The sequence below is a fragment of the Lactuca serriola genome, chromosome 7 (assembly GCF_051521515.1).
Source record: "Lactuca serriola cultivar US96UC23 chromosome 7, Lser_US96UC23_V15, whole genome shotgun sequence".
NCBI lineage: Eukaryota > Viridiplantae > Streptophyta > Magnoliopsida > Asterales > Asteraceae > Lactuca > Lactuca serriola.
The window spans coordinates 122873072-122889429 of record NC_136414.1 but is presented as its reverse complement, the minus strand read 5'-3'; the positions used below and the strand labels follow the sequence as shown (position 1 = coordinate 122889429).

General features: G+C 28.8%; 1 long non-coding RNA gene across 16 annotated transcripts; it reads right to left on the bottom strand.

Moving 5' to 3' along the window:
* Window positions 1-4115: 4115 nt before the first annotated feature.
* Window positions 4116-8036, bottom strand: LOC145062922 (uncharacterized). Of its 16 annotated transcripts, none has more exons than XR_013687768.1 (12): window positions 7572-8036; window positions 7387-7504; window positions 7246-7263; window positions 7101-7162; window positions 6950-7036; window positions 6775-6846; window positions 6534-6691; window positions 6300-6377; window positions 5961-6066; window positions 4761-4903; window positions 4428-4527; window positions 4116-4348 (listed from the first exon to the last, which is right to left on the bottom strand). It is a non-coding gene; the product is annotated as an uncharacterized LOC145062922 (long non-coding RNA). The 16 variants fall into 16 exon arrangements; XR_013687773.1 differs by having other exon boundaries at window positions 4761-4794; XR_013687770.1 differs by having other exon boundaries at window positions 5961-6007.
* Window positions 8037-16358: the final 8322 nt, after the last annotated feature.

Sequence of the window (16358 nt, the reverse complement as noted above, 5' to 3'; positions counted from 1 at the left end):
GAGGAACGTGAACAAGAATTTGACCAGAGACATTTTCTTGCAAAAATACTCTCCTTTTTATGTACAAATTTCCATTCAGTTCTTCTTGAAAAACACTGCAAAGCACCCCATTATTTTCACCTCTTTAAAATGCTAAAATCGTATCGAAAACTGTTTTGACAAATAAATCATAAAGCCTAGGATGATGATGGGGAAGAGAAGATAAGTAAGAAGATAATTCCAGGGGAAGTGGAAGATGTCAAAATGTAAGATATGAATGAGAAAGAGAGATCAAAGAATGTCGAGATCCGTGAAATGCTGAGAGATGATAGAGTGTAATTTGAGAGCCAATATTTTGGTTTTCGTTTATTAGAGATGTTTGCAACAAGCGCGAGTGTTCTTGAGGTAAAATCCAATCGAAGTTCTCCCCCGAGAGTATGGCTCCATTCCAATGTTGGTCCCTAGAGTTTCAATTACTACCGTTAGGCTTTCTATTTGAAGTTTTGTTATAAATTGGTCATTTCGTAATGAGGCCAAATTGGTTTATTTATCTGACTAGTCATTTACCCGTGCTAAGTGATGCATGTGAATCATTTTTTCAGAAATTAATTTCTACAATCGTTTAGTTCTTTTGCGGAAATAGTATTATTTAAAAAAATGTAACATACAAGGAAAAATATTACTTTAAAATGTAAATATTTATTGAAAATCTATATATATATATATATATATATATATATATATATATATATATATATATATTCCCTAAAAATAAAAAATTATTATCATATCCCAGAGTAAAACATATATCACCACATATATTCTCTAAATTATGTTTATACTAAAAAACTAAATAATGGACATTTTATTATTATTTTTTTTTTTTTGAAACTTTTTCGTTTTGTTGTATATAACTATGATGATTATATAAAGTAAAACTTTAAAAAAATAAAAGGGTTATCCAAAGACATTTATGTAAATAGAAGGGTTGAAAAATAACGTTTGTTTTTCTTTATAATAAAAGTAACACAATTTTGAAATAATGATTTGGTATTAAAATGACATAAATATCCACATAAAAATATAAAAATAATCTTTAGTGGAATCTATATAGTAGAGCTTTGTTTTCATTTAAAATCATTTTTAGTATAAAATAAAATAAAAAAACGTTTACAATTATAAATATATATTTTAATAATAATTTTTTTTATAGATTCAGTACGTATTCTTTGGAATATGATATGTTCCCAAAATGAAAATAATCGTCATATAGAAATAAATACTGAAAACTAAACTATTCGTTGTGTGCTAAAGGAAACTAATTGCTAATCGAACCTATTCACGGATCACACATTGAAGATCATCGCACATAGTTTTATATTTAATATAATCGTAAAATAAAACCAGAGCAATAGATGACACATGATAAAAAACTATTTCTCTCCCGCATCCACGTACCTAGCTCGCAACTATTTGCCGAAAGAAACTTTCCGACACAAAACAATCGGTCAAAAGGCTGAAATGAACTCACACGAAAAGAAAACTAATCGCCATATCAAACTATCTGCCAAAGTGAATTATATGGCGCTGCTGCATCGTGCGGGTATCCTACTAGTATGTGTATGTGTGTGTGTATATATATATATATATATATATATATATATATATATATATATATATATATATATATATATATATATATATATATATATATATGTTTTGAACTTCCCAATGATGCGTAACACCACTTAACTTACTACTCTTTTAGCTAACAGTGACCTTAAGCCTCAGTTTGTTATAAAGGAGATGACTAAATATAAAAGGTTGTATTATGTTTAGCATGCATTCGACTATGACGGGAACCGATGTCAATCAGACTAAAATCGAATTTTTTTGTCCCAAGGAAGGTGATGTCCAAACTTGAATGGATTCACTCCTCCTTATCATTGAGTCAAGCTAGCATGAACGAACACAATGTTCTTCAGGTGAGTATTACAATTAATGTACTTTTTTCACTTGGGACATATCAATATCACACTTGACTTCCCATTTTGCAGGTTCTATCTAATTATCGAATTTATTTAAAGTGACTTGTATGGAAATATTGATTATTTTACCACAAATAAAAGCTCCTACAATATGAATTATCCGATTATCAGTTTCCAATAATCTTAATGAACTTCCGAATGTAAAATTTTAGTAGGAACGAAGGAATGGTATAGTCAAATCACAAATGCGGTTGATTGTATCTCATTAATGCAAATTTAAGGTTGTCCATACAACAATAACATAATCAATGGCAATAACAATTACTTTAAACGAAAAACACAAATATCAGGTTAAAATGTGGAGATGTATGTTTAATTTAGATACTTACAGTAATATGAGCCATATACTGACCGAAACGAAGAGGAACGTGAATAGAAATTTGACTGGAGACATTTTCTTGCAAAAATACTCTCTTTTTTATGTACAAATTTCTATTCAATTATTGTTGAAAAACACCAGATTCAGTGCAAAGCACTCCATCATTTTCACCTCTTTAAAACGCTAAAATCGAATCGAAAACTATTTGACAAATAAATCATGAAGCCTGGGATGATGATGGGAAAAGAAGATAGGTAACAAGATAATTTTGGAGGAAGTGGAAAATGTCAAAATGTAAGATCTAAAGGAGAAAAAGAGAGATCATAGAATGTTGTGATCCGTGAAATGCTAAGAGATGATAGAGTATAATTTGAGAGCCAATATTTTGTTTTTCGTTTATCAGAGATGTTTGCAACAAGCGCAGGTGTTCTTGAGGTAAACTCCAATCGAAGTTCTCCCCCGAGAGTATGGCTCCATTCCAATACTAGTCCCTAGAGTTTTAATTATTACAGTTAAGCTTTTTGTTTGAAGTTTTGTTATAAATTGGTCATTTCTTAATGAGGTCAAATTGGTCTATTTATCATACTAATTGTTTACCCGCGTTAAGTGACGAATGTGAATAACTTTTTCAGAAATTAATTTTTACAAACGTTTAGTTCTTTAGCGGAAATAGTATTACTTTAAAGAACGTAACATACAAGGAAAATTATTACTTTAAAATGTAAATAATTATTAAAGATCTATAATCTATTTTTTTTTCTAAATATAAACAATTATTATCATAAGTCAGAGTAAAACATATATCACGACATATATTCTCTAAATCATATTTATGCTAAAAACTAAATAATGAAGGGCATTTGGTTATTTTTTTCAAACTTTTATGTTTTGTCTTGTATAACTATGATATTGTATAAAGTAAACTTTAAAAAATAGAAAATTTATTCAAAGATAATGACCACTTTTTAAAAAGTCAATCAATAATTAACTGTTTATAATCAGTTTTTCCGGAAAACAATGCAATTTCAGTCAATAAAAACATTTAAAAAATTAATTAGGGTGTCCATATTGCAATATAGGGTGTCTTTTTAGCCAACCCCTTATGAAAATAGAAGGGTTGAAAAATAAGTTTCTAAAAATCTTAAATGCATGTCGAAGTAGAACAACCTATATAATTGTTTACAATGAAGTGTCATAATATACTCTAGTCCTAAAGTCATAGCTAGCTGCATATCTTTATGATTTGCCATGGATACATCAAAAGTCCATATATCATCTTTTGAATTTAAAAATTACTTCCAAAATTATTCATTTATATCTCTTCCTTTCATTTTAATATACATTCATTTTATAATTTTAATAAATAACTAGATGGGAAGCCCCGCGTTGTAGGGGATGGATTTAGGAAACTTCGATCATTTTGTGTTTTCATGTCCATTTCATTTCTCGTGTTCAACTATAGTTCATTGCCTTAATTGGTATTCATCGTAAAGTATGTTGCTATTTTCCGCAATTCGCCTATTTATGTAAGGACGTAACAAAATAGAACAAAACTTTATGAATTATGTCCGTGTCTAACAATATATAAATAGGTTAAAAAGATTTTGATATCAATTATGAATCCCAAAAGTGTTACATTGGAGAATATAAAGATTGTAATTTGGAGCGAATATAAAGAGTGTGACATAATAGTTTTTACTGACCACACAGCAAAATCAAGTTAAATCCACTTACTCATCTAATATTAATAACACACAAAGCAAGAAAAATAGGTTAAATGTCATGTTTTTACATCTTTTTATAGAAGATCAAATATTGTATCCAAAAGAGTAGAATAAGATGTATACAACTACCAAAAGAAAAAAGACAAATATACTCTCATTATCATTAAATTTTTGGCGAGACTCAATAGTCTTAACAACTCCATTTCTTAATCCACAAAAAACATTATAGCTTTCTCTGTTCTGTTCTGATCAATTGCTCTAGAAGGATGGGTTCAAAGCTGAAAAAAATACACATTAAAATGAATTTAATACAACAATATGCAAACAAATTGAGTCGGAATAACATTGTTCTCTTACCAGCAAATGTGCTATGAAAATTATTGGAATTTATGTGCTCCATTGTTGGATCATTCGGGTTGAGCAACATGAATATAAGTTCTCTTTTAGATGCAAGGGCCTGAACTTGACAGAAACAAAAAAGTAGTAAATGACCATTTTAACATTCTGTTTGTTTATATTGAACACTAATATCATACCTGATGCACTTCAAAATATATTTTTTGTGTTAGGATTCAATAAGAATTCATCTATCATATTCTCAATTCAGATCATCGAGTACTTCCAAATGAACCAATTGGTATTCAAAAGTACATAATGTAATTTGTCCTATTGTGATTTGGATTTTCTTACCATGAAATTTGGTAATTCTCATTTTGTTCGTCCTCTGCATTCAAACATCCTCAATCTACTTCAATATTAATTCAAGCAGTTGTCTTTGTTGCTGTATAAACATGTTTACAGAGTTTTTATTTGACACAATTCGTATGGGTTACCTGTTAACAATGTATGAACCTCAAATATTATTACAAACTTCAGTGTAATAAAAAAAATATAGTTAACAACAATATATCAATAATATCACTTAAAGATATTAATATCGACTTCCGAACATATAATCCCGAAGTGTAAATTACATTTTTGGTCAATTAGGCCTGATTTTGGTCAGGTTCTGCAATATTGTTCCTTATTTCAGTTCCCTTGATGATTTTCGTCCGCCTTCCATAAAAAATGACTATATTTACCTTTTTTTATTTTTATTTTTTATAGAAATTTGTTATTTAGTATAACTTTGAATTCACAAAATTAGATTAAATCATAAATATTTATTTAAGAGTAAAAAAATACAACTATAGTCATTTATTTGGTATGGGGATCAAAATTGTTACCACACTTCAAAAAAATGACCAAAAATACAACTGAACTTTTGCAACAAAAATTATAAAAATCACGTATACAAAAGGACCAAATCAAGCAGCAAAACGTTGTCGTCCTTCTTTTGTGCCCCAAAACTAAGTTTGAACTTTAAAACAAATTTAAATATGTTTAGTTTCAAAAAAGCATATTAATAAATACATAACACATGATCTCAAATTCTACAAACTGAAATTTGTTGGTGTTTAATTCAGTAAAAAAGTACATGTGGTTAATCTGAAATGCAATAGGTTTAACCTCAAAAACTAACCCCACAGTTTGCAGTAAGCACAAAAACATAGATTTTGAGATTACTTGCACTCTAGTCATTTTTACACTTAAAAGGACGATTTACAAATCTTAGGCACATCAAAAACGTGCTTGAATCACCACCAATGTAAATACTAATTTATCATGTGTCATATGCTAAAATTAAACGACTTGATACAAAAATATAATCAACAATTAGTGAAATAGAATCAATTGATCCCAAACTTTCAGAGAAAATAGACTCAATTAATCCCTAACTTTAAGAGCAAGTAACATATAGTTTCGTTACAAATTTTGACAGATGTGTGCCAAGAGGGTTTAGGCTTTAAAAACCAAATAAATATATAAAGAAAGTTGACCATATTGTACCTTTATTTTCTTCTACCAGATTCATTAGTTTCGTAGCCAACTGCTACCTACAAAATTATAGAGCTACTATAACTGTTGTGTCATGACTATATCGGCAGACATATATCTGGTCAACAAAATGAAAGAAAAAACGAAAATAAATTCGTTGACATTCTATTAATCAGATAATTGGCAAAAGAAAACCTATCTTTCCTCATTTAGTCACCAAGAATGAACATTTTTTTTCAAATTTACTTATAAACTCCATAGTAAACATAATGATAAGATGGTCATTTATTCCAAACAAACATTATTTATCCACTTAACAAAAAAAACATTTTCAAGAAAATAGTTGCGTACTTGGAGGCGACTTGCTAAATTGTCCCTAGTAATTCCATCCAAATATCATCAAATCAAGAATCCGTTTAGACAAAGCTTCTACATTTAACAGAAGCAACAAACTTTCTATGAAAGATCAATTGACCAAAAAACATGAGGCTTCTTTCGGAGGATAAAATGTAATTAGAAATATAATCATAAATTTATAAACATGATTTATTACAAATGCATAGAGTTGGAAGAAAAGAAGCTCACAGAAATCAACTCTTTGCGAGCACCCTGTAATTAATCATTGCTTGATCTTTCTTTGATTATCAATGCTTGATTAAGGCATTAAGCGCTTCCAAATCTTGAAGTTCCTCTTCTTTTTCTTTCAGATCTTTTTCAGTGGACTCTAATTTATTCTTTCCAGGCTGCACATGAGCTGAACTTATCAGCTCTAGTTCATAGCTTTGTCTAATGGATAAATAATTACAGATTTTTAGAAGATTAGAACCTGAATTTTGTGAATATTCGATGAAGACTTCACATATTAGTGGCTCCAAAAGATTAGCAAGCAATTTATCTGCTTTGAAACGGAAAAGAAAATAATAATTATTTTATTACTTAATGAATCAATATAAAAAAAATACTACAAAAGGATATGTTATAGAATATTAAAATATTGATACCTTGAAAGGATGAAGAACTAAAGAACTTGGGCTGTACAGTAGATTGATGCACATAGACGTGATACTAATGGATGAATGTGAAAATACCTACAAATATGATTTCATAGTAGAAGATATAACTAAATAAAATATAGAAAACAAAAAATGGTACCTGGCTTGCTAGATAACAGACAATGTAAATCATCAAAATTTCATTATCTTTTGGGAGTTCTTCTAACAAATGAATGGTTTAAAAAATTGATGTTAATATATGTACAATGAAATACATGTGTTGCTGACTTCATCATGTAATTTACCACAGATAAAAGTAATGTCTGAAACATACACAGACAGGAAAAAGAGTAAATTGGTTGAACAATGGCATCCCAAGTTACAAAAAAACATGTTTAAACTGTGAAATTACTTTAACCACTGTATAGTTGGTTTTGAGAACTGACCTAAGTCCTTGTTCTCTTTCTCGTCTTGATGTTGTTGTTCTTCTCCCATATTTTCTCTTCGTTCGTAGTTGTGTGGTGTTTCTAGAGATCGAATCTCACCTGTTATCTCCGATGAAACCTGTAAGAAGAAAGGTGTAATGAAACAGCAAAATCTTGTAATTTGTGTCTCAACTTATTGTCATTACCTTTCCCCAAATCTATTCCTGTGATTTGAAGTTATTTTGCATCAATCCTCCATAGGGCGACGAAATCATACCCCAAAACGAAGGAAGAGATAAAAATAAAGAGAAACAACAGAAGCGGGTAACCAGACGGTCGGGATCAGAATTGCAGAAGAAGAGAATTAAAGGAGAGAGAGAGAAAGTCGGGTAACCGGACGGTTGCGTGAGGCAGAAGAACCATCAACCTGGTGAAGATGAAGGAAGGCGTTGTCGATCCATTCATCGCCAACTTGCGGACATCTTCTCCCACTTACCGATATTGAGCGGAATCGGTGGAGGCGTCTTCTTCTCCCACTTACGCTAATCGGTGGAGGAGACGTAAATGGAGACAGTGGGTGGGGGAGCAGAGGGTACAATAGACGGTGTTGAGATGAGGCGGTAGAGAAAGGTTCAGAAACAGAAATCTAAACCTGATTGGGCGACAAAACGGTGAAGGAAAATGAAAATAACACGTGTCGACAAACTTTATAGAAAACGACATAAACTGCCCACAAAAGCAAGAAAGACAAAAAATGAGATATTTGGAAAAGTTGTGGATCAAATCTGCCAAAACCCTTGTTACTTTACTATATATATATATATATATATATATATATATATATATATATATATATATATATATATATATATATATATATATATATATATATATATAGGGTTAGGTTCATTTGAGACCACCTATAATTTGTGAGACCGTGAGATGTATTTTTTTATTTCATTTATTTATTTTTTATTTTTTAAATTTTTTTTAGTTAATTCAAGTTCCGAAAATAATATTACAAAAAGAATTTTTGGATTTTCCATTTATTTTGCATTTTAAAATTATTTTTTAGAATATGTACAATGTAATATTCTATTAGAACATTTCACGTATTTTTCAAAAAAGATGGAATTTATTTTTATTTATTTTAGTTAATTCAAGTTCCAAAAATAATATTTTAAAAAAGAATTTTTAGATTTTTCCATTTATTCTGCATTTTAAAATTATTTTTTAGAATATGTAAGTGTAATATTCTATTAGAATATTTCACGTATTTTTAAAAAAAATGGAATTTATTTTTAATTATTTTTATTCTTTTTAGTTAATTCAAGTTCCGAAAATAATATTTAAAAGAAGAATTTTTAGATTTTTCCATTTATTCTGCATTTTAAAACTATTTTTTAGAAATATGTCAGTGTAATATTCTATTAGAATATTTCACGTATTTTTCAAAAAAAAAAAAACGAAGTTTTTATTTTTTATTTTTTATTTTTTTAGGTAATTCAAGTTCCGAAAATAATATTTAAAAAAAGAATTTTTGGATTTTTCCATTTATTTTGCATTTTAAAATTATTTTTAGATTTAGTCTCACGGTCTCATAAAATTAGAATGATCTCAAATAAACCTGAACCTATATATATATATATATATATATATATATATATATATATATATATATATATATATGATTGGTCCAGAATTAATCATACATGCACACAATAAATAGTGAAAACATTTGAACCTAAGTCTATATATATATATATATATATATATATATATATATATATATATAATTTGTTAGATAAAACCTTATTTTATATTAAACTACTATTTTATTTAAACTCTAACTCATATTATGATCTTACTTAAAGTCCATATCACCAACCCTTAAACAAAATTATCGTGTTTTCCATTAGAAAACCAAAAAGGAACATATATTTATTTAGTAATTTAACATTCTTCATTTTTAGTAAAGATAAATGTATTTTATCTACTTTTTTTTTTATTTAAATTAGGACTCGCCATAATAATTATCATAACGTCAAAAATGTATTCCAACTTTTAGTAAAGTAAAATATCAATGTTTCTTGATTAATTATGAGATATTTTATATAAAATATTATTATAAAACACTATGTGTATTATATTAAGTTAATTTTTCACATATTACTTAATTAATAGAATAAAAATTAATTTGTTATTAACATGACTTTAGACCATTTTGATTTATTAAGATGTATTTATTTACAGAGTTGCATATAGAGATATCTTTTGCTTCAAAATAATGTTCGTTTTTTTATTTAGCGTTAAAAAATTAAAATTTTAAATTACACTTATAAAAAGATATTGAAAGATGAGATAATATAAAAACACAAATAAATTTTAAATTACAGTTAAATATGTTGTATGGATAAACATTCCATTGATAACTACAATATAAGACTAACCGGTATACGTAGCACGAGCAGGACCGTGGTCTAGTTGGCCACGAACCACGGCCGTGCACACCACCTCGGTGGTTCGTGGTGGGTCGTGGTCGTGGCCTTCCGTGTCCCGGACAACGGCCCTAAACGACCAATGAGGCTCCGATGCAAGAATTCGACCGTTTGTTTCGTTTCTTTTTTGTGTAGCCGTTGTTGAACGGCTAGATTTAAAAATAAATAAATAAATAAATAAACAATTATTTACCTATAAATACCATATTTTTACTCCTTATTTTTTACACCATTTTTTCTTTCTCTATACACAAACTACACACTACATCTTCACAACCAAAAATCATGGATCCCAACCAAAATACCCCTCCAAACTACCGAAATCGCAAACCCGATAACGCTTTTGCGTTAGATACAACACCTCGACAATTCCCGACTATGGAGTCACCTCAAGGCGGTTTGATCAATCTACTTCAAAGTGGCTCCCCTATCCAACAAACACCACTTTTCCAACAACAATATCAACCTTTTCCGGCTTTCCAACAACAACAAATGCAACTACAATACCAACAATTTCAACTATTCCAACAACTACAACAATTCCAACAACAATCGTCACAACAACAAAAACCACCAATTTCACAACCACCAAGCTCACAACCACCACTTTCGCCGGATTTTGTTCCGGAAACGCAACCTTCACCACCACCTCAACCAAAAAAGAAAAAAGGAAAAAAAACGGCCCGACCCACTACCAACCAAGAAAGGGTCCCATGGACAAAAGAAGAAGAAGAAAAGTTAGCGGAGGCATGGGTGGCGGCTTCCAAAGATCCAATTGTATGAGATAGCCAGACTTACGGAAGTTTTTGGGAAAAAGTCCGAGCCATTTTTTACGAGTTAATGGAAAGTCAAACTCGAAATGCCGATCAAATTACGTCGAAACGGCGAGATATTCGACTAAAATGCATCGATTTTGGAGGAATCTACAACAATCTCCTAAACATACGCAAAAGCGGCTCGAACGATTTTGATGTATTCAAGGCGACCATGGACCAATATGAAAAAACAAAGCCTACACGCAAAACTTTTCCGTATATGAAACCGTGGCTAAAATTGAAAGACGCCCCAAAATGGAAAGAGCAAACAGAAGGAAGTTCCCAATCTTCCGGTTCAAAGCGTTCGAGAAACCCCGATGGAACTTCTCAACAATCGGACGGCCGAACACACATCGACATCAACGACGATCCGATAAATCTTGAAACCGACCAACCTCTTCCTCGGCCCGTTGGAAGAAATAAAGCAAAAAAAGGCGGCGTCAACATCTTCGAATTCTAGTGTTATGGATATGTTCGGCGATAAATTTGATCGATATGTGCAGCTTCAAGAAACGAAGGCCGAGGTGATGACTCGGATGGAACAAAAAATGATCGAAGCACAAACATCATTTCAAGAGGCACAAGAGACACTCCAAACAAAAACTAATATGAAAATCTTGAAAATGAAAGCGGACGACCTTGAGGGCGAAGACTTGGAACTTTTCCAAGCAATGAAAGAGTCGGTTCGAGCCCGACGTAGGCGTAGGGGGTAGTTTATTTTATATATGGTTGAAATTTTTAGTTTTTTTTAATGTTTTTTTTTAATTTTTTTTAAATTGACTAATGTAATTTTTATTTTGATTGTTATTTTTATTTTATTTTTTAATTTCAATTAATTTAGTTTTTATTTAATGTAATTTGGTATTTTAATTTAATGGAAAAACTAGTATTAAAAAAATGTTTTTAATGTATTTTTGAATTAAATTTAAATAAAAAAATGAGGTGGAGTGGTGTGTTTAGTGGTAAGTATCCCATGTTAGTGGTAGTGGAATGTGGTGTTGATGTGGCACCCACCACATATGTGGTATGTGGTGGGTATAAGGATGTCCTAATAATATAAAGCATGTTTTCCTTTTAAATTTACCGTATCAAGAATTATTGGGAATATAATCAAAATGAAAACCATTTACATTATTACAATATCTCCTTTATATCGAATATATATCCTTCGTATCTCTAAATATTATTAAAAGAAAACCCTTAATTCACCAATGAACCTATCAGGCCTTTGATTATATTTCAATCATATGTTTTCTACCATTAGATCAAATTGATGACATCATCTTTCCCAAATAGAATTCAAACACGATTACATTTAATTATATAATCTTTAAATTCAACAATTATGTTATCAATTGAAACATATCATTCTATTTATATAGAAGATATTAATTTCTATAATTAATATTATTTCTAATTTAACTTCCTTATTTATAGCTTTTGGCTTCAAATTTTAAATCCGTTTTTTTTTTTAAATAACTCTTTAAATAAGCAAATCATTAATTTGGTTATTAACCTATAAAATGTAATCGAATCCAATTAAATCTGCAAAATATTTGAGAGTCAAAATTAAAGTCACTATCATTCATAATTTATCTCACAGAATATCCCACATAAAATGAATCGATTTGAGATAATGATTTGAATTTTAAAACTCATAAAATAAGCAAGTCAATTAATTTGTAAATTTGAATCAATATAACTGATTTTTTTTTCTAGATTAGTAGCCGGAAATCTCCACAATGATATCTTAGGATCCTATTTTTTTTAGAAGATAATGATTTGATTATTTAAAAACACCCTATATATACGATTACATTGAAGTTGTTATTCTTACGATTTTGGATTGAGTTCTACAATTTACAATGTTCTTCTTTAGCAATTTTCTTCTTCAATTCTTTTTTCTAGGTTCTTTCTTTACTTTGTTCTCCTTCTTATTCTCCAATTTCTTGCATTTACTCTCTCTTCTTGTTACATGTTATTAGTGTATTAATGTTGAGAGGTCATGGAAAAAATTAATCAATCTACTTTAAGCATATTAGTTTCATTCATATCTAAATATTATTAGAAGATAACCCTTAATTTACCAATGAAGCAATCACGACCCTTGATTGTATCATATGTTTTCTACCCTTAGATCAAATTGTTGATATCATCTTCCCCAAATAAATATCAAACACAAGTACATTTAATTATAGAATCTTTAAATTTAACAATTATGTTATCAACTGAAGCATATTATTCTATTTATATACGAGATATCAAATTTTATAATTAATATTGTTTATTGTTTCTAATTTAACTCCCTTATTTATAGTTTTTGTCTTCAAAATTCAAACCCGTTTAGTTATTATTATTTTTTTTTGAAAAAACTCATTAAATAAGCATACCAATAATTCGATTATTAACCCACAAAATCTAATCTAATACCATTAAATCAACAAAATATTTGTGAGTAAAAATTAAAGTCAATATTATTCATAATTTATTTCGCAGAATATCTCACGTAAATGAATCAATTTGAGATAGCGGTTTGAATTTTAAAACTCATTAAATAAGCAAGTTAATTAATTTGAAATTTTGAATCAATATAACTGATATCTTTTTTTCCAGATGAATAGCCGAAAATCTCCAAGTTGAAATCTTAGGATCCCAAGTTTTTGGAAGATAATGATTTCTTTATTCAAAAATACTATGTATATATATATATATATATATATATATATATATATATATAGAGAGAGAGAGAGAGAGAGAAAGAGAATTACATTGAATTTTTTATTCTTACGATTTTGGATTGAGTCGTACGATTTATAATGCTCTTCTACAATGGTCTTCTTCTCCATTTCTTTTTTTCCAGGTTTTTTCTTTACTCTGTCTCCTTTTTCTTCTCTAATTTCATGCATTTACTCTGTTCTTATTACCTGTTGTTACTATATTCCTGTTGAGATGTCATAAAAAATTAATCAATCTACTAGAGGAAAGATACGTGATAACATTTTGAATTTGTATTGTCCTCCAGAAAGCAACCGTAGTCTCATAGACCATTTCCACATATCTTAATAGGTCTTAGCATTCCCCCAAATTCAGCTACAAGAAGTCATGGATGTACTTCTTGAATCAATCCTCTAAACTGAAATTTATTTGTTAGTTAGATGCAGTGACCAAAATGTAAGATTTTTGAAAGTTCATTATTATTTATTAGTGTTAACCTTTGGAAAATGATGAAAATAATCTTATATTTTTCTTCATAACAAGGCTTTTTTTGTAATAATTTCTTTGATCGAAAGATATGTATATCTGATTAGGTGTAGCCTAAAAAATCATATTTTATTCTTATAAGGAAAAGATACTTTAGAAATTGACCAAACTACAATGTCTGAGTTTGATGTTTATGGCTATGGCAATGCACTTTAATTGTAATGTTTATCAAATTTCTTTACAGAATTAAACATTGCTGGTACATATAACAACTTTTTGTTGCCTTTTGTTTTACATTACCAATATGAAAAGTGTCATATGAGCCTCCATGGGGGTTTGTATACCGAACAATGTCAATTCATAAAGTTACTTCACAACATGTCTTAATCAATGAGTCGCATCATGTTGTGATAAAACAAATATCACGTGGATCATTTATGTTAAAAATTACTGTATTAAAACACCAAATTACTCTAATATAAATATTAAATATTTTTATTTAATAAGTTTGGTTCAAAAACTCAAAATGAATCTAACTAACATTTTTTATTAAAATTTCACCTAAAACAATACTATCTATTAATGTGATGTGTATCTAATTTATATTCTCCGCGTTTAACGCGAGTCATAATCTAGTTGTTTTATAAGAACTCATATGATTAATTTCAAACTTTACACTCTCATATAATCATTATAGATTAAGTAATATTCGTCTCATCTACATATTTATTTTCTATCGTATATAATTTTTATATTTTAACATAAAAACAATGTATATGCATTTTATATATTACTATATTAAAGATATAAATTGACAATATATAAACGAAATATAGATTAAATCATTTGCCTATATAATAGATGGTAAATTAAATTAATAATTAAGAAATGTTTTGAAAATATACGGAACTTGCACACATCTTCAAGTTTACAATAGGTTTATTGAGGTACACATTTTAGCATGACAACATGTATTTTTTATATATTTTTTTATTGTTATATCTGATTCAACTTACCAATTACCTTTATTATTTAACTACTTTTATCCTATATTGTGAAATTGAAAGATATTAATTTTATTTGTCAAGAGTGTCAAATTTCTTTTGTAAATGAAACTATTTTCTTCATTATAATTTATATAAAGTTTCACTACTTAAATTTGTTAAAATACAATGTTATAATAATATAAAAGTTGAATTTTCATTTTCTTAAAATACAAAAAAAATATTTTATAATCTCAATGCCTTAAGAAATACACTTAATATAAAATTTCACATAAAAATATATGAACATGATAATAGATTTCTTAATAAATTTAGTGTTTTATAGAAAAATCTAACTTTGTAATATACAAAAAGAACAATCAAATCTCTTAAATATGCAATAAACTATCATTTACATGCCAATATTTGTTAAAGAATATATACAATAACATGTAACAATATTAGAAAAAATTTATCATCTTAGACAAAGAAAATTTCATATCTAGAACATTTTTATGGAAACAAAATAATATTCATATAAAAATTTAAAAGCAAATCCTCATAGATATGTAGATATAACACTATAATACAAACAAGGACATAAATATTTAGATCTAGGAATACAACTAACAAAATAATACACACAAACACTTAAACACATATACATAGATCTAAAACATATTTGTCAGATGAATACATATACATAAAAAATATTGCTAAGAACCACCCTAACAACAAAAATAAGAAGAGGTGAAGGTTACTTAAAAGATCTATAACTAGTCTATATATTGTCTCTCCCACCGTCCTCTTCATGTCTCTTTTTTTCTCATATCAGAAAATGTGAAGATGCCTACTTACTCAGATCGACATAAATATCTGCAAAATACCACACAATCTGATGACCATGCAAACCCTATGTTAAAGAACGAAGCTCTTGAAATACAATACCAATGATGGCGCTCTCCATTTTCTGAAAATCCGAAATATGCTACCAATTTGGATTTACTTGGCCATTTAGGATTTCATGAAATAGATTATTACCTGAAACATGAGGGGTTCAAACACCAATGAGGCTACTCCCACTTCTTGTTCGCTAGAAGTAAAGAAAACAACCGTGACCTGATTATATAAAGAAACAATTAAGAAACTTTGTGTTAATAAGCGTTGCTTTTATACCGTGATTATATGAAGCAAATATGAACATTTCAAAGAACAGGAATTTAAAGAGATATCAAGTTGTTACTTTAACCACCAGAAGGTACTGGGGATCTGGATCCAAAAATTTGGTAGTGATGTCTTGATAAATAGAAGAAATAAACTGAAGTAAGGAGATAGATGATTGCAGTGAGGAAAGGATGTGTTGGTTTCTCTAAAAAATAGTTGAAAAAGTGGCGGTGGTGGTGGCGGTGACATCAATAGATACTATCACATCCCCAAACCGGAACGGCATAAATGTTCAAGGGGCGGAGGACGTCATGTTTAGTATCACAACACAT